Raw genomic sequence first — 24,035 nt, 5'->3', positions numbered from 1 at the left:
CCTTAGCTCTTCAGAATAGACAAAGACGAAGTGAGTCCCACCCTCCCTAAAATGATCTGGAAAGGCTGAACCAAGACTGCACCTCCCACTTTCACCAAAAAAATCTTAAGAGAAACTATAGCTGAAATAAATATTGCCTAGAAAACTTAGTGATAGGGTCATCATAACTAGGAAATGACTTAGAATCATAGAATCATAGAGCTGGAAGAGACCTCATGGGCCACCTAGTCCAACTCCCTGCCAAGAAGCAGGAGAGGCACAGAACAAAAACAAATACAGTAGAGTCTTGCTTATCCAACATAAACGGGCCAGCACAACGTTGGATAAGTGAAAATGTTGGATAATAAGGAAAAGCCTATTATATGACAAATTACATTATGATTTTACAAATTAAGCACCAAAACCTGTTTTATAACAAATCAACAGAAAAAGCAGTTCAATACATGGCAACATTATGTAGTAACTACTGTATTTACGAATGTAGCACCATAACATCACAATATATTGAAACAGCTATGGATCCGGATGGGAGGCAGACTGCATTGGATAATACAGAACGTTGGATGAGTGAAGGTTGGATAAGCGAGACTCTACTGTAAGTTCTATGCAAAGTTACTTGACTGTAGGTCCTACTAAATATGAGGAAGCTCTCAAACTGACATTGCACTCATAATTGTGTTCACAGTCAAAAGTTGGATGAGCTATGTTCCCCCACAATCTCCCATTCCCTCCAAAACTATGTCAAAATTGTAACAGTTTGGGTGTGGACGTCACGCCTGAGATTTTGTGCTGCCACATTAACTGAGTACTAAAACAAAGGATATGGATTCATAAATAAATCCCTCCATCACTGTCAAGTCCCCTCAAAACTACATCAAAAACCCATGTTACTTGTGTATTATTTGTTTATTTATTTGTTAACTGCATTTCTATACCACTTTTCTCACCCCTGGGGGGACTTAAAGCGGTTAAAATGGCAAATTTATGGCATCCTACAAACCTAGTCTTCAATTCTCCATGCAAATGTGGAAATGCTATATTCAGAATACATCAAAAATCAACTGAACCCCCAGCACTTCACCAACTGCAACATTCAGCCCACAATATTTGCAACATTTATGGTCCAAAAGAAAACTGACACAAAATCATGGCAGAGAACAGAGGGGATATGAGATCAAGTATTTGTAGTTTACACACCAAATGTGACTGCAGTTTTTAATCTTAAGGTAGATGAAGTAAACAAGATGTTAACAGTCCTCATAGCCTTCTTTGGATCAATTCATGCCTTATGATATTTCTTTGATTAAATTTTGATGCTACTGGTGGTAGTGATCCCGCATTTCTTCCAAAATTGAGATTCAAGGTTGTTTGAAAATAAATTCAATTTTTGGTAGTATTTTCCTTTTAACACTGCCACTGCCTTCATTGGAGTTGCAATATTACTCCTTAATCGTCATTATTACTATTCCACCAAATGTGTGACCATGACATTCCTTTTAACAAGATTAACTACATTGAACTGGATTATGAGTCTACATTGCCACATAATCCCAGTTCAATGAAGTAAATCTGCATTCTGAAATTGGGGGTCCTTCCAGACAGGCCCAAAACATGAGGCCTGTCTTGCTTTTTACCTAAGGCATCCAAATGATGCCTCAGGTAAAAGTGAATTAATGCAGAGTAAACTGGGTTTTTCCTGTGCATCATACTTTCAAATGCAGAATTATTACAAATTATGAATTTTCAGTATTAAACTCCATTATTAGACAAATTCTTCCTTACAACAAGACTACATGTATCGATGGATTTTGCTGTTAACCATCAGAATTACCACTCCATTGCTGAGTATGGTATTAACTTCAATTAAAATGTACTTTGAGTTTGCCAACTATTCTAGCAATGAGATACTGTATTACTACAATAAAGACCTAATACTTTCCTACAAGGAGAATCCTAAACAGGAACAAAGTTTACAACAGTGCAAAGTACATGTAATGGGGCAGAATCAAACTGTGGCTTCAGATCCTGGCTTGTTCTAAGGAAATAGGTTTTAAAGCCAAATGTTTCTCTTCATCAGTGTGAAAGGGAAGAATGATGGGTACATAAGCACTATACCTACTTCTCCAAGAAGGAAACTTGTGAAAAGACCATGATGTATGGCCCTCTAAATATGTATGAAGAAAGTTTGCATCCCATGTATCAACTACTATGAGAATTCCAGGCTGTTGGGGTTCAGCCTGAGTTTGAACTTGAACCTGATTCTCTGTTTGTTCCTCCTGATGCTAATGAAAGTATATTTACTGATGCTAATGGAAATGTACCTTTTGATGCCAATGCTCCTGAAATTAGTGAGGAAGAAACTGCTGTAGGTTTGGAAAATGCCAATGTTCCTGAAATTAGTGAGGAAGGAACTTCTGTAGATTTGGAAAATGAAAGTACCAGTGTTCATGAGAATGTTTCAGAGAGACACCTTGAACTTTCCCTCCCTTCTGCACCTGTTAACTGTAATGACAACAGAAGGGGCCAAATTTGGGAAGACAGAAGTAAATCACTCAGTTTGCGTCGATCCTCCCGAATTCAAGAATTAAAAACATTGGCTTCAAAAAAGAAGGGCGGTTCACGGAACCAATTCTTGAGTTTTAATTGCCTTACGCCGGGCTGACTGTCTCAGTTCAGGCATCGTTTCAGAATTGATGAAGACCTTGGCAGTTCTCCCAGTTCCCTGGCCATAGTTTGGGAAGATTTCTAGGATATTAAGTATGGTTAGTGGATTGCTAACAGGTTCCAGTATTTCACAGTGAGGCTTTTGGTTTTGCTTTGTCCATTTAAATTCATGTTTGCTGATTTTGCTGTGGCTTTTGACTTGCATTTTTCCTTTATTTTGTAACCATTTCTCTTCAATAAAAAAGGATTGTTTTTCACAGCCAAGTGTGGTGGATAGTTATCTTAGGGCCTTGTTCCCTGCTCTGGATTGCAACACAGGCTTCCACCTCTTTGGTGTTGGAATTTGAAAAGGTGGAATAGGGGAGCTGGAACTGACATCAATTTAGTTATGTTTGTAGTTCCATGTGTACTGATCTTAACAGTATGTTTGGGACCATGAAGAATGAGCAAGGAATGAGCACAGAGACTAATTTATTATGATTGCAGATGAAAACCAATGGTCACCAATACGGGGGGGGGGGGGGGGAGCAAATGAAAGTATACACAAGTGTAAAAGGAAGATGTACCAAGACTTACATCCACTTAAAAACCTTAGTTTGAATGTATGTTAGTTCATTAGGATAGGATAGTGATTATTGTCTATTTGTGCACGTTTCTGTTTTTGTTTTTAATGTTGATACGGTCAATGGACTAATCAATAAACTTTGCTTGCTTGCACTTAAAAAACCTTTGATCGACAAACAGTGTCTTTGTAAAGTCTCAAGAATAATACAACACACTGTTACAGAAGGATCTGACAGCAAATCAGACACTTTTGTTCACAACTCAGGCTCCTCTGCCCAGAAACATCAAGAATCCTATAACAAAAGGATGCATTCTTTCTGATTACATTTTTATATTGGTATGCAAATCTTTACAAAATGTTTAACTTGTTCCTTGCAGTGTTCATAATGAATTCTTAGAGCTGTAAAAAAAAATGTAAAACTCTATTTTGTACCTGTTTCACACTTTCATTACAATGGTAATACCATCTGAATGACAGAAAATGTATGAAGTTAGTAACAGTGTATCTGACCACACATAGTAAACAAAATCAAATTAATTACAGCTATTTACATTTCTCACTATTATCTAAATATGTGGAACTATAGAGGTTGGATTAGGACTCCAGAAACCAGGATTAAAATCACCCCTTGGCCATAGAAACCACTAGGTGATCTTAGGCAAATCACACTTTCAATCTCAGAGGATAGTATGGGCAAACCCTATCTAAACAAATCCTTCTAAGAAAAGCTTCTGATAGGTTCATGTTAGAGTCAAGATGAACTGGAAACTACTTGAAGGCACACAATATCAACCACAGCAACAATAACTGGAGTTTCAAAAGGAAATCAAACATATAGATTATATAGCAAAGTCTTTGGTTGTGTAGATCACATAATGATTCACTCAAAAAGAAATAGGCGAGTCACAACATTTGACTGTCCTAATGCATAGCCTTTACCCAGGTCAAGAGGCCAGTTAAGAACTGTACATAATGAAACAGAATGGCAATTGGCGAAGTCAGGAAAAGCTGCATTTTATCATCTTCCCTCTTTAATTTATACACAGAACATACTATACAACAGTGTGTCAAATTTCTGGCCCTCCAGCTGTTTTGGATTTCAGCTTCCAGAATTCCTGACTATTGGACAAGCTGGTTAGGGTTTCTGGAAGCTACAGGTTGCACACCTGGAGAGTCACATGTTTGACATCTATGGCATACAAAACGCTAGATTGAACCTGGAGGAAGGAAGTATGAAAATTGGAAGAAGTACATCAACAATTTGAGATATTCAAATGATGCCATATAGCTAGCAAGAGCAGCCAAGACTTGGAAGTGCTACTGAGGCACAAGGAGGGAAAGTGCAAAAGCTGAATTAAACATTCAGAAAATTAAAAAGTGGATGATTAAGACATCAAAATTGTCAAAGACTTTGTGTACTTGACTTGAGCCCCATCTACACTGCCATTTAATGCAGTTTTATAATGCAGTTTAAATGCACTGAACTGCATTATATAACTCTATACTGCCATATAATGCAGTTTGATGCAGTTAAAATGCATTATGAAACTACATTATATGGGGCCTCTGTCATAATTAAAAATCAGAAAAAGACCGGGACTTGGAAGGGGAGCTATAAAGGAAGTAGCCGAAATCCTGAAGCGTAAAGAACTATAACTGAATAATAAAGTTAGGACTATTCATGCCATCATATTTCCAGTTTCTATGTATGGTTGTGAAATATGAAAAGTGAAGAAAGCTAACAATAAAAGAATCACCACACATTTGAAACGTAGTGCTGGAGAAGAGCTCTACAGATAGAAGTCTGCAAAATAACCAATAAATGGGGTTTAGAATAAATTAAGCGCAAACTTCTCTAGAAGCCAGTATTACAAAACTGGGGCTATCATACTTTGATCATATCATGAGATAGCATGACTTATTAGGAAAAACCATAATGCTTGGTAATATATGAGGCAGTAAGAAAAGATCACATTACAGATGGGTAACCTCAATCATGAAAGGTAAATATTACAGGATCTGAACATGGTTATTGAAGATACAATGTCTTTGAAAGTCTCTCACTTATAGGGTCAGCACAAGTCAAAGCCAACTTGATGACAATTAACACCAATCACATTTAATATTTTGTTCTCTCACTAAAACATAAACCAAGGTCTTTATATGAAGTTCACATCCTTGCTGGGCTCACAGAAAGTTAATTTGCAATGGTACATATACAAAGACAGATACATATGCAAACATAAAAAGAGAAAACAGTCCAGAATTACAGGATTTAACTGGTCTTTATGTGGTCACGTAAACACAACAGGCAGTAGTAAAATCCCCCAAGCCAAATTTAAGTTACAATTATTGTAAAACCAAAAGAACGCATTGGAACCATTGTGCCCTTTAATCAGATTGAATACGCTGTATCCACTGCTTATGAAAACTTCTCTTTCTCAGCTTTTTACTCCATTTAAAAACATGGATATAATTATAGTTGTTGGTTTATAACTGTCTGCTAAGCGAGCAAAGATAAACTGCTATTAGTAAGCATATCCACTCCCAATAATTGTATTTTGACATTATAAGTAAAAGATACAACAAACATTAAAAAATGAAAAGTCAACTATAAATATATAATGAAATGCTATAGACATACAAAGACAATTGTAACCAAACCAAAGCTAATCAAAATTCAATTTTCTGCCCTTTACAGACATATAATATGCTAAACTAAGCCAACATTATAGCCATTTAGGCTCACGTACTTGAAAGTAAGACTTTAAAATAGATATGCAATTATAGGGGTTAGAGTGGTAGTCTTTTTTAAAAAAGACAATTTTACTGGGGGTTTTTCCTATCGTCATTGATAAAACCGCTTCTCGTTTCTCAAAGCAGCATCAACTAAATTACTCAGAAAATAATGTAATTCCAGCATTGTTTTGTTGTGGGCCTTTAAGTTGTTTCTGATTTAAGGTGACCCTAAGACAAAACTATCACAGGTTTTCTGGGACTGAGAGTGTACCACTAGGTGAGTCACCTAATGGATTCCTATGGCTGAGTAGGAAATCAAATACTTTGTTCCAAAGTCCTAATCGAACACTCAAACTACTATGTCACCCTGCTTCACTCTTTAGCATCAAATCATAGTTTAGGCTTCTTTTTTTTCAAAACAAGCAGCCATGCTATCTCTTGCAGCATAAAAACAAGGAAGGGAGGGGGAAGGAATATAGCAATACTTGGGGAGAAATTTCTTTGCAATGCACCCCAAGGAAAACAGCATTGAATACCCTGAACCCAATCCACTCCTTTACTAGTACAGAAATAATATGAAAAACGCATATATTCACATCACTACATATCCCTTCATTCACAAAAAAATACAGGACTTCACTGCAATACACTGGTATGGACTGCTCCAGTGCATGTGTACATTTTAAAATCCTGAAACAGCTGAAGAGGGCTGTAAACAGATGGAGCCATGAACACACAGGTGGCTAAATGGAAGCACAAAGCAATTCCCATGAGAACTTCTGCAACCATTCCTTTGTCCTCATATTTATGAAATTAAAGAGAACTTGAATTTACACAGTGGGCACCAGCATAGCAGGTACATGACCCCAAAGAAAAGCAGGGCTTAAGAGGGCAAACATAAAGGTAGCAGGAGGGTAAGGAGAGATAATGATAAAAAAAATCTGCTTGTATGCACATTCGGATTTTCGCATCAGCGCTTATGAGGTCCAGCAAACCTCAGAGATTAAAAGAAATTAAAAGAAAAAATCCAGCAAATGTCCAGCATCCATTTTGCAGGTTTTTAAAATTTGCTAAATACAAACGTTTCAGGATACAAGAGGACTGTTTGATGGGACTGACAGCTCCATGTTTTGACTTGCTTTCATGTACCTCCATTTTTTGCTCCACTTCTTTGTCCCAGATTATGAGGCTGTCTGGAAAGGTCCTGAGCTGCACGTTACTATAGCAGGGCTCTTCCAGACAGGCCCAAAACCTAAGAGAAACTGGGCTTTTTAACCCAGTTCCTTCTGAGTTTGTATCCCCACACCCTCCCACAACCCTTGGCTTTCCCTCAGGGAGTGACTAGATGTCATCCGGATCAACCAAAAGTTAACCTGGGATGGCAGCCAGCCCTGCTCCAGCCCTCCATTTCCCTCTCCAGAACTTATGGGCCTGCCAGCAGAACAGGCCCCTCTGCAGAGTACTCATGACACATGAAAATGAGGTTTAAGGAGGTGGGGGAAGAAGACTGCCCGGGTAGGTTTTGGAGAGGGAAATGGCAGAGCTGGGAGGAGAAGATGCCCTCCCGCTCTTTCAGGCTCCAACAGCTCGAAGAAACGGGATGGCTATGGGGATAGACCCCTGGGATTGCAGAAGCAGTTCCAGGAGACAGTCCCCACAGGGTCCACACCTGAAAAGATCCAGACCTTAGCTTAAGGTCCAGATCTTTCCAGATGCTTCATTAATCTGGAGCAAACTGGGAATTCCTGTTTTTTTTTTCCAGATCAATTCGGTTTTACCTGAGGTGTCATTGTTTTGGGCCGGCCTGGAAGGATCCGCAGTCTAACAGATTTGGGATATACTCCTGCTTCTTTCCTATGCAAAGACTACTTCTGACTTTTCTCACATACATGGTATTGATTGGACCAAGAAGACAACCCTAATATATGTATTTTCCAGAATTTTAATATTTGCAGCCTATAGAACAAATAAGAAAGGATTCTACCACAAACAAGCAAAGTGGCATCAACCTGTCCAAGGAGCAAAACTCAGAAAAGGAAATAATTAAAACATGGTTCCGCATTTACTAGAAAGGTAACTTTGTTATTGCTTTCTATAATCTTTTCAATATTACTATTGACTAAATTTGAGAAGCATAACAAGTATCTCTTATATTTGTGCCTGATAATTTCTATCAAGACATAGAAGCAGAAACACAAATACTCGTGTATGAAATTATCATAAAAATACCTTCCAGAATATAAACTAACTTTCTATAATAGATCTCTAATTATAGTGGTGTTACTGGCTGCTGATACACAATCAATGTAACAAAGCAAAAAAGGGCCCCTAGCTTCAAAACCGAATACACGTTTCCCATGCAAAAATCCCCATGTTCTTTTTCCAGATGGACAATGTGTGAATATTTTTGCCTAAATCACTGCCAATAGCTATCACAAATACTAGGCTACAAACATTTTATACAACACAGGGGTTTTATTGCTAGTCAACACTGACAGTGTCCCAGAGTATAGTAAACCATCTTAACTAAGTCTTTTAGAATGAGAAGTGAGAGTGTCTACATAATAGAAGACGAACTGGCAAAACCAACTCTGAATAGTCCTCTGGGTGTTTGTTTCTGTAGATACATCTTTGTAAATATAAGGTACTGTCACCCCAAAAGCAAGAAGCAGGAAAGTCCCTGCTTTCTACCCTGAATGTAGTATTCAATCAGACTAATTCCAGTTGTATTAGGCCACTGTCTGACCAATAAGCCAAAACAAGATTTCTAAGGCATAACAATACTACATTTGTTTCTTCTAGAAACTGGAGGGGGTTGTTCTGGATCATTCCTGATAATCCCACAGAATCCGTAATACAGATGACAAAGTAGTACAGATGATCCACAGGCAAAGAGCTTCCCTCATCCAGAGAAATTGCTGCAACACCAGCTTTCCTGTCTCTCACCACAAAAAAAGTTAATTACTAGTCTTTTTGGTCGCTGAGGGAGATTTTTACAATATAATGAACAAAACATGGGATCAAAACAAAGTCAGTCTGATGAAAACAAATCAAAAGTTCCTTTTATTTTTACAAGTCAACAATTGTTTTATAGAAAAGTGAGACACCCACTGAATGATCAAATACAATCCCCGTCCCAAGATAGCACAAGAGCCTAAACATAAGCTTCCCTGAACTATTTCTGTCATACATTCTTCTGAAAGCCTAAAAAGCAAGTATTACATACACAAAATGATGCTTTACTCAGCCCTGAAGCTTGACTTCCTTAAAATAGTAAATGAAAAAGTGCTGCACAATCTGTATTGAGAACACAATTTATCATGAATATCTTATCTTATTCTCTTTTTTAAAAAAACCAAGAGGAGTATAAAACCATTTTACTTTACAGGGTGTTTTTTCAGATCCTCTAAAAGGATTAAACAACAAAATTCTAAATGGTTTGTTTGTGGCTCCCATGCAATATATGTAAATTAACTATTAAATTCAGTTTGGGACACTTTCACATCTGTTTTCAGCACTTTACAATGAAACCAGGGACTTCATACATACATTTGCTGCAATAAAACTGCCAGTAAATTGGTGTTTTCCAAAATATTGCCCATAACTACAACTATTCAGTAGTCTCATTTGCATGATCCAACACAATTCCCTCAGAGCATCCCCTCTGGCTATACTAGTTGGTACCAGGTACATGGGCTAAAATAGTGCTTTATTAAATAATCCAAAACAGGACAACATTACAACAGATTATGGGAAAGAAACTCATAGTCATTCCCTATAATGTGATGCAAAACAATGACAGGTCATGAATTAGTTTTCTTTATGGGTATGCATCAACATGAATTAGAATAGTGTAGATATGGAGAAAGAACAGGCTTTTAAATATAAACATGTTAACACACTTGATTAACCTACAGTTTCTTTCATTAGGTCAACAACATCATTAAACCCTGCAACTATGTACATAATGCTCACTTTCAGATTGTACAATTAACTAATATCCATACTAGCATGTCCAATGTAATGGGATGCAGATACAAGTGATATGTTATTTTAATGGTCTAAGTATGTAGCTGTTGTTGCTGCTATTGTTAACTGCCTCCAAGTTTCCCTATCCGCAACAACCCTGCTTTTCTTATTGTGTCTAAGAAGTGAGGTATTCCAGATCAAACTGCAAGGGAGGAAAGGTTAACCCTTCTTTCTTCAGGAACAGTGTACCCCCAAAGTGGAGATTAGGATTCAAACCAAAGTTCCCACTAACACAGTCAGTGGTATGCAATATTAATTACTTCACAGGACAGTACCTAATTTGTTAAGATAAAAAAACACATAAACATACCTAGTATTTAACTTTGAAAGGAAAACATCTGACATGGTTATTCGCCAATTAATGTAATATCTAGGTTGATCATCAGGCAAATAGAGGGGCTATTTATAGGATCCATATGTTCCAGAACAAAAGATACTGTAACCACAAGATTATGGTCCAGTTTCAGAACTGAGTTCTTCATTTATGGTGGTTCTTCATCTGCCTAAAGATCTACTCATGATAGAACACCCAAAATAGACCTACTGGAAGGGAGGATTCTACTCCGAGGCATGAAATGAAGCTCTTCATCATATGTAACACCATCTGGCTAGAAAGGGCTCCATTACAAGTAGCAGGCTGGGGTCATTACTCATGACTATGGCACCAGATGGGGAAAACTTACAACATGGATTGATAAATCAGAATCCTTATCACTAAGAAAAGACACCTTTGTTTCCTTACAATGTATCATCTAAGAGGGAAGCACTATAACATAATTTTTTAAGTAACTTGCTGGAGCCTTCCAATCTGGCATACTTTCTCAGAAGTAGACTTCTTGTACTGTTATTGCACACAATGATTTTACTCACACTGAGTTGTCTTCTGCTTTATTTTGTGAGTGCAAATGGCAATGAAAGCAGAAGATTCCAGGGAAAGAAGAGGCAAGAAGAGAAAGCAGTCCTTTGCTTGCTGCTTTCTTGGAAGCCTCACCACCTCAACACATGCAGTAATTCCATGCCTTGAATAGCTCAAGCAGGCCTACTTCAAGGCCAGCAAATCTATTCAATATTTTCCCTTTCTGAAACAGAGGTTATGTCAGCCACATACATTTTCACATGGGGATGGTGAGGCTTTCCCCACTAAGAATATGGGCACTGAGAATACCCACCTATCCCACCTCATACGACTGGACAATCAGAAGATGCAAATTGTGGGCTACCTTTTGCAAAGGTTATTCACGCTTGATATCACAGAGACATATTTGTGGTATTTACTATTTTTCAGCTGCTAACAGCAGTTATATGGGCTGTATAGACCTTTATGTTGACTGTAGTCCAGTAAGTTTCATATTATGAGGAAAGCAGCAGGGAAAGTGAAACTGTTAAAATTGGATAGGCCACAACAAAAAACATTCTTTTAAACTTTCTCTGGTTTCATTAACAGTTCGCTAAGCAGAATTCTCATAAAACATGAATGAAACCTTTAGTTGTATGCACAAATCTCAGGATTCAAATACTGGTATTAGAGGTGATTGGAGTACAATACTTGCAACGCTTCTCAAGACAATTTGTGAGAGGGGGAAACAAAATTAGGCAAAAGGCATGCTGAAGCTAGAATTACCCAGAGTTTTTCACTTCTCTGTAGATTTCCATGGCTACGATATGTGGGTACCGGCAATGTTAAACCTCTCAGTGTGATGAAAATGAATTTCAATTTTCCCTTGTGGAATTCCTCAGCCTACAAGTATAACATGGCACAATGATCCCCATTCCAACATTGGAAAAATATCATCACAATCTTAGAGTTTCATCAAGCGGTAGGGCTGAAACCTTACAGTGCTTCACATTACTACTTCCTCATCTAAGTCTGCTTTCACTGTATGGGCATCTGCTATGAGATGAAGTCTATTAAGACTACTGTCACAATATTGATGACATTTTTTGAGTGAGCCTAACAGAAAAGCTGCAGTATTCTCCCATTCCTCTTAGCTCCCACATTCCAAAAACAGATTGAGAATATATTCTGATAGTCAGATGCTGTGATCCAGATACACCAGAAAGAACCTTTTAGGATTTTTAAAGGTCATCTTATGTTGTAATATTGCTGTAACATCAAAGATACAGAGATATGATGTTAAATTACCTGTATTTCTTCAATTGTAGGATGTCATCGATTAAGACAAACCCTAATTTCAGTACCAACAATAATAACAACAAAAATACATGAGATCTGCCTGTAATTCTAAGGTGCATCTTATTTTTTGAGATGTTTATATAGGAAAAAGGTGTGTCTTAGAATTGAAGAAATACAGTAGTAAATCTCCATTGCTGAAATAGTGTTGCCAGCAAAAAAAAAGGCTAGAATGACTCACATTGTCAAGGAACATGTCAAGCAAGCAAGAGATCTATTCTGAATCATACATTCTATTAGACCTGGCTCACAATCCTTGTGTGTAAAACTATGCTGATGAACTATGAACTACAATTTCCACATTGCACTCATTGAGAATTCCAAGCACACTGCCCTCCATTTCCTTACCCTCCCTCCCAATTATGGAGACAAAGAATAAGATCTTCCCAGACTCTGTAGGTAATCACAACACTCAGCCTACCGTATTTTGATTGTATGTTGTCTAAGGCATCGAATAGTTGTCTATGTGTAAGCTGCCTTGAGTCCCCTTTGGGGTTGAGAAGGGCGGGGCATAAATATGGTAAATAAATAAATATTTAACGCCCAGTTATAAGCTGATACTCAGATGGCAGGACATACAGAATGCATCACCAAGGTATCATCAACTGAGTTCTATGTCCTCATCAAGTGCTTTTCTGGTACTCTAAACTATTATGCTAAATGACATTTTAATCATTTTTTGTGTTTCAACTCCATTTTAAGGCAACATATATACACTGTAAATATACAGCTAAACAATAACTGGTAGTCAGAAACATAAAAAAGATATAGTGCTCTTTCAAAGTCATGTAGTCTGGAAATCATCTTCAGATCTTTGTTCTTTCAAGTAAGTGCCTTGCAGTAGATGTTTTTATCTGCTGATGGTACATAAGACTAAGGAACTGATGTCACTCCAACATTATTGCTATGACTTATTTTCATACCATAACTAAATAGGTAAGATCCTCACACTGTCCACAAATAGAAGCCCTTTAGTCTATAACTTGAACATCTGTCTGTATATTCTACTACACCTATAATTTAGTCACATTTAAAAGCTCCATGTGGCCACTGCACTCTCTGCAGAGATTGATTTTATCCCTGAATGTGGTTTCTGTATGTCTGTTTCATATTAGACAAATGTAAAAGAGAAAAAAAGGAGATTAATTGAAGGACCAAATGCTGTGCTGTTAGTGCTAAGAAGTCATTCCAAATGTTCCAAAAAAGGATTAATGCTGTATAACAAGTCTATTTAATTACTTAGAGACCAGTGATCCTCATATTACTAAAAGCAGCTTTACTCCTTATGTGATATCTATAAATAGAGCAGAAATTGTTGAGAAATAGCTATAGATCATGTCAAAAACATTCAGGTTATACAATGCTTCAAAAGCTAATACACAATGCTTATAAATCTGTAGAATACATTATATTCCTCTAAGACTACATTTCTGTACATTCCTCTAATAATTTCCTGCATTTCCTGATATGAACTTATACCCACTTGAGATAGGTGAAAAACTTAACTGTGTCCTTTCTTGACATTTCAGCTGCAGGCCTGCCCACATTTAAATTTAAATAAGCATGTGTAGGCAAACGTGTGTGTGTGTGTGTGTGTGCATGTTCACACAAGCAAATCAATTACTGGCTGAAAAATTGCTTCTAATGTTATTATGGGAAGTCACATGTATCTTAAAGGTTGTGGCTACAACACAATAGTCAAAATCATTTACAATTCTGCTTTATAACACAATCCAGTTATACTTTAACCAGCAAGAAAAGAATCACATGATTATTAACATTAACTCTTTAGCTGCATCAATGTGAACAAAAATAGATGTCCATGATAGTTTCATAGCATGAAAAGAAATATAATCAGCCTTCCATACCCATAGATTTAATCAGCAACAGCTTAATTTTTAAAAATCCAAAAAGTCTACATTTTATTGTCAAAAGCTTTCATGGCCAGAATCACTGGGTTGCTGTGTGTTTTCTGGGCTATATGGCCATGTTACAGAACCATTCTCTCCTGACCAGGCATGTAGCCGGGGGGGGGGGGGGGGGGCTTGGGGGGCTTCACCCCCCCCCCCCCCCCAGCACCACGAAATTCTCATGGTGGTCTGCGAAAAGGCCTTACTGGTACATTATTTAAACTGTTATGTTTATTCATATCATGATCTGATCACCATGCTCAATATATCTCATATGCATGAGGGTTTTGGGGTAACAATACAAAAGGTTTGCTAGGGTAGACCCTCTTTCACTCAGACTCAGCCCACCCCCCGAATCAAACTCAGCCCCCCACCCCACCGAATCAAAATCCTGGCTACGGGCCTGCTCCTGATGTTTGAGACCGCACAACCTCTGAGGAAGCCTGCCATAGATGCAGGTGAAATGTCAGGAGAGAACTCTGGAATATGGCCATACAGCCTGGAAAACACACAACAACCCAGTCTTCATTTTGCCCGTTTATATTTGGGACAGTATTTTAATATTCCACTGTATAAATTGGGACTTAATCATCCATTAGATATCCATGGCAGGACCAGTGGGAACCAAACTCCAGAGGATACCAATTGTCTGCTGTGCATTTCCCTTGTTAGCTTAAATATGTAACTTCTTAAGGCTGTAACAAAACATTTCATATGTGTTATTATATACAAATTGTTAAATATACCATTGGTATATCCTTTACCTGTGAATTCTAGCTAAAAACCATGATGCAATATCCTTTACCTGTGAATTCTAGCTAAAAACCATGATGCAATATGGAGTGGTTTTTCATTTCAGGTGCAACAAAACCATTCAGTATGTAACATTGGAAAACACATACAATGAAACCAAAACATTGTGGGAAATCTGTTTAAAGAAGTTGCACAGCTTGCATATATTCTTACAAGCTATGAGATAAGTTTGTACTGTAGTATTTTTATTTTATCTCACAGGTGCAAAGACAACCCTGCTATCATACAGGGCGAGGCAGCCCACCTTAGGCAATACCTTTTGAGTATCATTAAAAAGCAACACATTATGGGGGAAGAGAAGTCAGATAATCCAGATCTCCTCCCTCAGGCATCAAGTTGTCCAACCATCTATGCACAGAACTCTTTTAGGAAGATTACAAGCAATAATTCCTACTAGGCATACAAAACACCTCTATCACTCAGCTACTTTTTATCTCACATTAGGTGGTTGGGGAATCAAAAGAGCTGCAACAGATGCTGGGAAGAAGAGTCATTCCTTCACTTCCATTGAAAACCCAGCTTCACTGGGTGGTTCCATTCCCTGGGAAATGGTTCAGTTGTGTCTTGCTATTACAATGACAATTTATCATCAAGAACTGTGTTTGAGTCTTTTTTCCCTCTTTTCTTCCCATTTTTTTTCCATTTTGTGTCTTGTTTTGACACTGTAAGCCAGTCAATGACATTGCCTTGTTTCACCAACTGTAAGTAAGCAGCTTTGAGACCATTTTCAGTTGAAGAGTGGGGCAAATATATATATATATATATATATATATATATATATATATATATATACACATGTGTGTGTGATGTACCTCTCTCTTCTAACTTGAAAGAACCATTAAAGCAAAGAAGGAAACAATAAGTGATGTCTACAAATACACAGTAAAGAGATGTCTGTCTAACAAAAGAGCATTCAGTCAGTCCATGTGGCTCAGATTGTCTCCCTCTGTGAATTCAGAAGTAGTGCTAGAAACCAAGCTACCCAGACAGCATGCTCAGGGTGCAGTGAGCAGCTAGCCCTTCGTGATGCTTCACAGAGCCAAGTTAGTCGCTGCCATCGCAAACTGAGAATCAATATGCAATAGCTATATAATACAAGGCTAATCTGTTTCTCCTGCTTGCCAAAGATTAGAATCTTCGTAAAGAAATCATTTTAGTTTAGTTTACATACTGTATTCTACTGTTGACCCAAGACAGCTCACAATATATTAAATGGGCTCACTAATGTGAAATCCAGTGAAAAATTGTATCGATTCCATTGGCAGTACCAGCTACAGCAAATCCACTAATTTAACTGCTGATTTAATTAAGTTAATTATGTGGCTTTTACTTTAGTTGGAACTACCTACAGGATTTAGACCTATGTGTTTACTTAAAATTGTAAACTATGTATGCTAAACAGTGTAATGCCTTAAGTATTTTTGTGCTGTTAATTACTGCATAATATCACCCCAGATGTCCTAACCTAGATAAAACTGAAATGATAAAAAAAATACCTAAAGGTGAAGGCTCTTGAAGCAACTACTCTTTTTGAAGACAACTGTGTATATAAAATCATTGTTAACATGATGCCCACAAAGAGAACTGAGGATACCCACTTCCCTTGTTAAATGCATATTCTAAAATAGAGTCAGAAGGAGAAGGGGGGGGGGGGGGGGGCTAACACTACATCCCTTCAGAGTCTAGGAGCAAGAATTCCTTTTGCTGTCCCTCCTATATAAACACGATCTGCCAATTTGTCCCCATCATTGTCAGCAGACAAAAGGAAACCAAGACTACAGCCAGACCACATCAAACAGAAGACACAGCAATTCCAGAGGCCGCCTAGAAGCCCACTGGGGTGTAAAGTCAGAACTGAAGCCTTCTTGTCAGCTATTACTATAAAAGAACCAGAAGAAATGGTGACACTTCTATACAACAGAAAGGTCAAGGAGTTCATAGCCTTTGCATGACCCAGACAAGTCAAGGTCAAAGGATTCAGGTAGCAGCTTGGCCAGGGCATAAGTTACTGGTTCAAATGAATTGTTTTAACAAATCAGCTTTGGTCAATTAAACCTAACAAGACATGTTGCATCACATAGCAGGGTTCCTGACACTGAGGCCAGGAGCTGAGGCTGGCCTCGTAAAACAAGGCTTTTAACATGGCATAACAAATTTAAGGTAATCCATCCAGAAACTGCAGATGTCAGCATGATAAAATACAAGTTGCCCTCACCAAGAATCGTTTTCACACATTTCAGTCTCAGAATACTGAGCCAGGGTTATCCCTCCTCACTCTTGAATGCATTGACAAGAAGTATATCCACATAGGAGGCAGGTAATTACATTTAGGCTACATAAGTATTGACTCACATTTATTGTATTTGAATAAAAATTGGGAGTGGGGGGTAAAAAACACCTAACCAAAAGAAAAACAAGAATGCCAGTTTGTAACATCTACTTAGAATGCTTCTTACAATGGAAACCCACTTTGTGGCGCCTACCTACAAGGAGGTATTTCAGACTTAAAGTCAACAATATGTTCAGAAGAAACAGACTTGTTACCAGGTAAGCATGTATTCTTCTGCTCTCCATTTTCAAGCTTACCATCTTCAAATATGTCACACATAAAGATAAGCAACATTTTCTCTTTCAAAACACAACTACATTATGCATATTTTCCCATATGGCAATTTTAAAGGCAACTATGAGAACTGTCTCATCTCTTCCACGAGAATTTAAATACTTCACCCAACTCTTCTGATGAATACAGGACTGTAACAAGAACTACTGAATATGTAAATGGCTTCAATTAGACCTTTAGAACAGTGGCTCTCAACCTATGGGTCCCCAGATGTTTTGGCTTTCAGCTCCCAGAAATCCTAACAGCTGGTAAACTGGCTGGGATTTCTGGGAATTGCAGACCAAAACATCTGGGGACCCATAGGTTGAGAGCCACTGCTTTTGAGAATCATGACAGCATATTAGAGAATCATGATATCATAACTTCTAACTCTGCTCTTCAATTCACTTATATAGCTTTGCATTCACAAGAGGGTGAACCCCAAGAATCCTCCATTTTTCATGTATCTGGTGAAGTACAGTTAAGTCTACAGAAGTTTATTCTATCAACTGCTTTCTCTCAGTTGCTCTCAAAGGTGTCAGAAGACTCCGAACTTCACTAAACAGTAAAGTAGAAAATAAATTTTATTTTAGATGCAAGTCTTGTAGACACAAATTGCATTTATGTTCCAGCATTTAAGATCATCTGCTGCTCCCTTTCTCATCCTACCTTTTATTTAAACCACCAAAAAATCATCACCATATCACTAAGATTGCATACTTAATTACTGGTAAGTATTTCAAAATCTATGTAAGTGTTTGCATAGAAATCTAAAGTGAAATGGTAATATCACTTAGATTCAAAAGTGTCCTTCTTGCTTGCACACTGCATTCTTTCTGATTCCCCATTTTGGTACATGATGTCCCTTTTGGTACATTTTGGTACATGAGAGGATCCCTCAGTCTTTGAGAGTAACTTTATGGAAGGAATAAGAAGCTCCAGCAGGAAGAAATAGCCAGGAAAGCCTCACTATGTAACCACAATTCTGTTTATTCTTCTCAAGACATAAACCCAGTACATACATTTTCTTTTTTGTTTATGCATAAAAGTTTGATATGCCTGGGGTATCTTTTTCAAAGCCTCTGGTCAAAATATTTTGTGCCATATTCTTAACCAAATCAATCACATTTGTTTCAAAACAAAATGACATAAAGCATGATAGTTTTGACACATAGAAGATTCTACATGTCCTCTTATTTTAGAAGCACAGTAAAATAAATGTTCCGTCTATGCACCCAACTTTCAAATCAGTATTTTCTTTAAGTAGTTGTTACTGTTGATAGAATCTAGCTACAATTGGCATATGATACATTTTAAGCAGTGTAGGTTTTTTTAAGATCATAAATGCACCTCCAGTTTATCTAGGATTCTTCTCCCACTCAATCCCAATACTAAGGATTATATCAGCACTGGACTTCCAATGACGGAACAGTGGGATCCAGTGGGAGTAGATTCTTCAAAGTGCCAGGAAACTCCCAGGAACTGGTTTTCAGGTGGCTGCTAGAGCTTCAGGGAAAAGGGGGAGGAAAGGGATTCCTGTGATGTGGCCTAGCATCACAATAAATGTAAATTTAAGCTTTCAAGATTGACAAGAAAGCATACATAATCATATTCTTATAAAGTTATTTTGAAATGAGTAGAATTAAAGGCATTAAACATTACTTATTGAAGAGCCATTTTCAACACATAGTGATATTTTCAAGTGGTGCATGGATGGTTATTTCACCTTACAATATATCCTACACTTTCTCATGAAAGTCATAGCTGTGCAGCACTTAGAGATACTTCAAAGAGCAAAGCAGCAACAACAAAAGAGATGACTGCCATGTGTCCACTATCATACTTTTGGTGAACACTGAATACATGTTATACACTACAGGCATGCCTCTCTGATAAGCCTCTTCACATTACAGTGTTCCCTGCACAAACTGCTACAAACAACTGTTACACCATACTGTGTGAAGTGGTCCTTAGAAACCCATCAATGAGCAACAAAGCTCATCTGAAGCACATAAATTCAATTTCCTAGGGATCCAACAAAACATAATGCTGATTCAAACATATTATATTGGCGTATTCAATTCCTGTTCAATTGTTTCCATGAAAACAGTTTTCAGATGTGCTCAATTCATTATTGCTATTTTAATGAAGACCGGGTAGTTATCTAAAGATCTTTATTTTACTATTTCAATTTTTATGCTACTAACCTAGCCCACATAAGAAGTAAAATACTAAAAGGTGGTTTAAGCAACAATAAAGTACAATATTTAATAAGCAGTAATGAGCAAAGTACTACTACATAACACTAATACCAATACATCAGCAAAGAGCTAACAGAAAACCAGAATACTGTATTTTAACACTCTTCATGGTTACCTAATGTCTAGCATATTTTTAAACATACTTAGGGGGGGATCCTTATTGAGCATACTAAAATGCAAAAGAGTACATTTAAAGGTTGTCTATAACAATAAGCCATATTTATACACACACACACATCAGCAGAAGCCAAAAGAGCAAAATATTGAATTTAATTGCAAAATATTTATTTATCATATCTGGAGCAAACCAAGGGTACAGTTGTAATGTATGTAAAAAGAAACTTGGCATTGTATTAAATGTCCTTTGACCAGTAGCTGGCCACTTGGAGTGCCTCTGGTGTTGCTATAAGAAGGTCCTCCATTGTGCATGTGGCGGGGCTCAGGCTGCATTGTAATAGGCGGTTTGTGGTTTTCTCTTCTTCACACTTGCATGTCGTGGACTCCACTTTGTGGCCCCATTTCTTAAGGTTGGCTCTGCATCTCATGGTGCAGAGCCAAAATATGTGACCATCTTCTTAAAGATTCTAGGCCCTAGGATTTGTGTATCTTATATCAGGGAAAGAAGGGGAAAGTAATGCTGCCAGTTTAGTTAGCCTAATACTAGGGTCAAGTGCAAGTTAATGCAGAATTGCCATGCAAAGCAGAATGGAATGATCTTAGTAAGCCTCGGAAAATGATTTTCATAATATAAAGTATTGCCAGTCTACCAATACAAAATACATCTCTGTAAGTATTTATTAAACTATAGAATACTGGTCATGAAGCTTATGTGTACTGCCCTTAGAAAGAAAACAAAATCTGTAATTTTTAACTTATTGTGATAGCTCTATTTTTTCAAATATAGTTTCTCCTATTCCAGTGAAAGATCAGCTCCTCACACACACCCCTTCACCCATCCCCCTCCTCCCATCTCTGTTTTCTTTTCTTTTTTCAGAAACCCAGACAAGACACAGTCTGGCGATTCAGGGGGCTCACACAGGCCAGACTTCCTTCAGTGCAACCCTTTGGGTAGACCTGCTAATCCATCTTATTAATTAACAAGATAATGGTAGTTTGCCGGAAAGCAATATTATTGCTAAGTTCAGGAAACATCAGCAGAAATGGTTTAGACTTTTCATTGGTCTCTGGTAACCAATCTGTGAAGTTAACACACAATTGTATTTTGGCTTTTTAAAACACGGAAATTCAAATGTATCATAACAGCAACAGAATTGACAGAACTACACCTATCTGCTGTTAATGCATATCTGCTGAATGCAAATCTTGGTTTATAAATGGAAGCAACAAAACACGGCCCCCAATACTTTACCTTTAAACGTCATACTAAAACAGAAAAACAGTAGTATATAATAACCACGTTATGAAAAATGCGGAATTTACATGAGACATACTAAGACTTACAAATGCCTCATATACTTCTGATTATTTTTAGTAGTAGTAGTAGTAGTATGTCTTTATGTATCTATGATGACTTTCATAGTATGTTTATACTGCATTTAATACATTTAAAATGCACAAGAATAGCAGATAACACGCGGATTAAACACTGAAGAAAAGACTTTAACACACAAAAATATGTGTGTTTTGTTTTTTAAAAAAGCAGCGCAACTCTAGAAATCTGCTACTGTAAAATGAAAAAGTTATCTATTAGAGGAAGGATTTCTATTATCCAAAGTTCTACTGCAGCAAACAAATACAGCAGCTTTCATTCAGCGATTGTCAAAAACTTTCCAATGTGCCCACTGCAATGCAGATGCCAACCAACGAATCAAAGGCATTCAGCAACTAGACAAAGAGGGTTTGATGCCAACCTCGGTGCCACTGGCAACCATTATTGGCATCAAGCACATTGTCTGCTTTTCCTCCCCCACTCGGCTGGCACTTGACAAACAAAATGGCGGTTCTTGTAGAAACGGAACAGAGCACAAGAGCTGCACTGATTGAATCAAATACACCAAATGACTTTATGGACTAAGAAACAGCTTATACCAAATAAGACAAACAAATAATTCCTAACCCTGTGAAGCAAAACAGAGTGGTGATGACATTTAATTTTAAGATGAATACAAAACACTCTAGAACAAGAAGGAAATCAATTTTTAAAATGATTTAATTAAGTGCTACATGTTTTAAACACCTGTAGACCATAAATCATTTTGGCCCTTTTTTTCTGCCCCAAACAAGTGACGAGAACACATAACCACATCCAGTAACTTTTAATTTCTCATCTGTCTTGAAATTCCAAGTCAAAACGCATAACAAAGCAAAAGAGTAAAGCGGCAAAGGAAAGACGGGCAGGATTTTTAGAAAATTAAGAGGAAAAAAGCAGATAAAGCTAATCAATGACAAAACTTGGAAGACGTGCTTGTATTTCTTCGTCCACTACAGATGTGGAAGCAAACAGAGGAATCCTTTTTGTCAAATCACAAAAAGGACTGACATTTCTAGATCAGGAAATTCTCGATATATTGTAACATTGCTCTGCTCTGCAATGCGGATGCCAACCAACAAATCACAGGCATCCTAGGCTAAACAAAGAAGGTCCGATGCCAATCCTGGTGCCACTGGCAACCATTACTGGCACTCAAACTATTCTTCCTCATGCTTTCCGCCAACGTTTAAGCACAAACCCTATTTGATCCTTTCATTCATTGTAGATATTTATCCTAATTTCATGGACCCCTACCCATGTACCCCTTATTAATTGCTGTGCTTTGTTGATGAGATATTTTAAAATAAATTTTCCGATTCCAAAATACAAAACCCACCAACTATGAAATGGCCGCTACTTTAACTGACTCTGTGTTTATATCTTTTGCAATCCTAGCAACCTTTGATGGGTTGCCTGCCAAAATGAGAAAATTGAGAGCAGACTATTCTGACAACTATTAGAAAGTGTCATTTTTTCAATAAAGGAAAATGACTGCAAACGTATTTCAAATACAGAAGCTACTCCTTGTTTAACAGCTTCCTTAAAAAAACAGCTAACAAGCTAGATGCACAGTTTGTAAAATAAAAATAATGGTCTCCCACAAGTAGCCTGATGCAAACAGATGTAGCATCTAAGAGCTGGTTCGTGTTTTCATTCTTTTGTTTTGTTTTGGTCAGTAACTGGAAAAATATTGAAAAGTTGGAGCAATATTAGGAAACAATTTAGGTAATTCAAGTGTTAAAAAAATCTTATTATACAAGCACATGCCATCAACACATAACATACTTACATGGTATCATCAGTCAACCATCTACCCCAGCCCTCACATCAATTCAAGCTATTGATCCATCAGCTTGAAAGCACACCATCTGAAGAACTCTATGTAAACAACTACAAGATTTGCTTTAACTAGGTTATTTTCAACTGTTGATGATTTCTGATGGACAATAATTGATTCAGTAGCTGAAGTATGTCAGTTCAATAAAACCAACTGGTTTTAGCCTTTTCAAATACACGTAGAGATGAACAAAATGTATATTTGAGATAGTTATTTGGAAAACTTCATAGCAAATTCTCTTTCTTCTTGAAGCATAATCTTATGTGATTTGCAGCAGATTTATATACTAAGAGGTTTCACAGCGCTTAATGGAACTCATTATCCAGAAAGGAGATATACGGTTACAGCCCAATATTGTGAGTGTTTACTCAGAAGTTCAATGGAACCTATAGAACATGTCTGTTCAGAAATTCAGACTGGAGTTACACAGTATTTAGTGCATTGGACTCACTACCAACAAAGTAGGTACCTGTTGAAAGCCCAACTCACTACTGGGCATTGGTAGGATCACAATTTATGAGAATATCCGAGCAAAAGTTGCACCATGATGAAAATATTTCAGCATAGTTAAATAGGTGTTTAATTTCCAATTAAATTTCAAACTTGAGTTCTTTTCTTTTAGTGAGATTTAAAAGACATACTGTGAATTGGGGCCCTCACTAGACTTGGTAAATACTTGCCACTGCTAAAAAGGAGATAAGGGAAATATTTTCATTATACACATACACACTAATGCTGTAATTTAAACTTACCATTCTTTGTTTTTCATAGAAGGTTAGAAATTAGCATGTTTGTTACTAAATGAGACAGCATCACATATAACAAGTAGTATGAATACAAAAATGTTTTGAGCCATTTCTGCAAATTACAAGATGAATGACAGCTACTTTAGCTTTAATTTCATATATTATTCAGTTAATTTTCATACAAGA

The 24,035-nt window shown here is 37.3% G+C and overlaps 1 protein-coding gene across 13 annotated transcripts in view; it reads right to left on the bottom strand.

Moving 5' to 3' along the window:
• NFIB (nuclear factor I B) overlaps positions 1-24,035 on the bottom strand; it is a 300,754-nt gene that overhangs the window by 137,560 nt on the left and 139,159 nt on the right. The window lies entirely within an intron of this gene.

The sequence above is a fragment of the Anolis sagrei genome, chromosome 2 (assembly GCF_037176765.1).
Source record: "Anolis sagrei isolate rAnoSag1 chromosome 2, rAnoSag1.mat, whole genome shotgun sequence".
NCBI classification, from domain to species: domain Eukaryota; kingdom Metazoa; phylum Chordata; class Lepidosauria; order Squamata; family Dactyloidae; genus Anolis; species Anolis sagrei.
The sequence above is the reverse complement of the archived record's forward strand: the minus strand, read 5'-3'. Positions and strand labels throughout refer to the sequence as shown.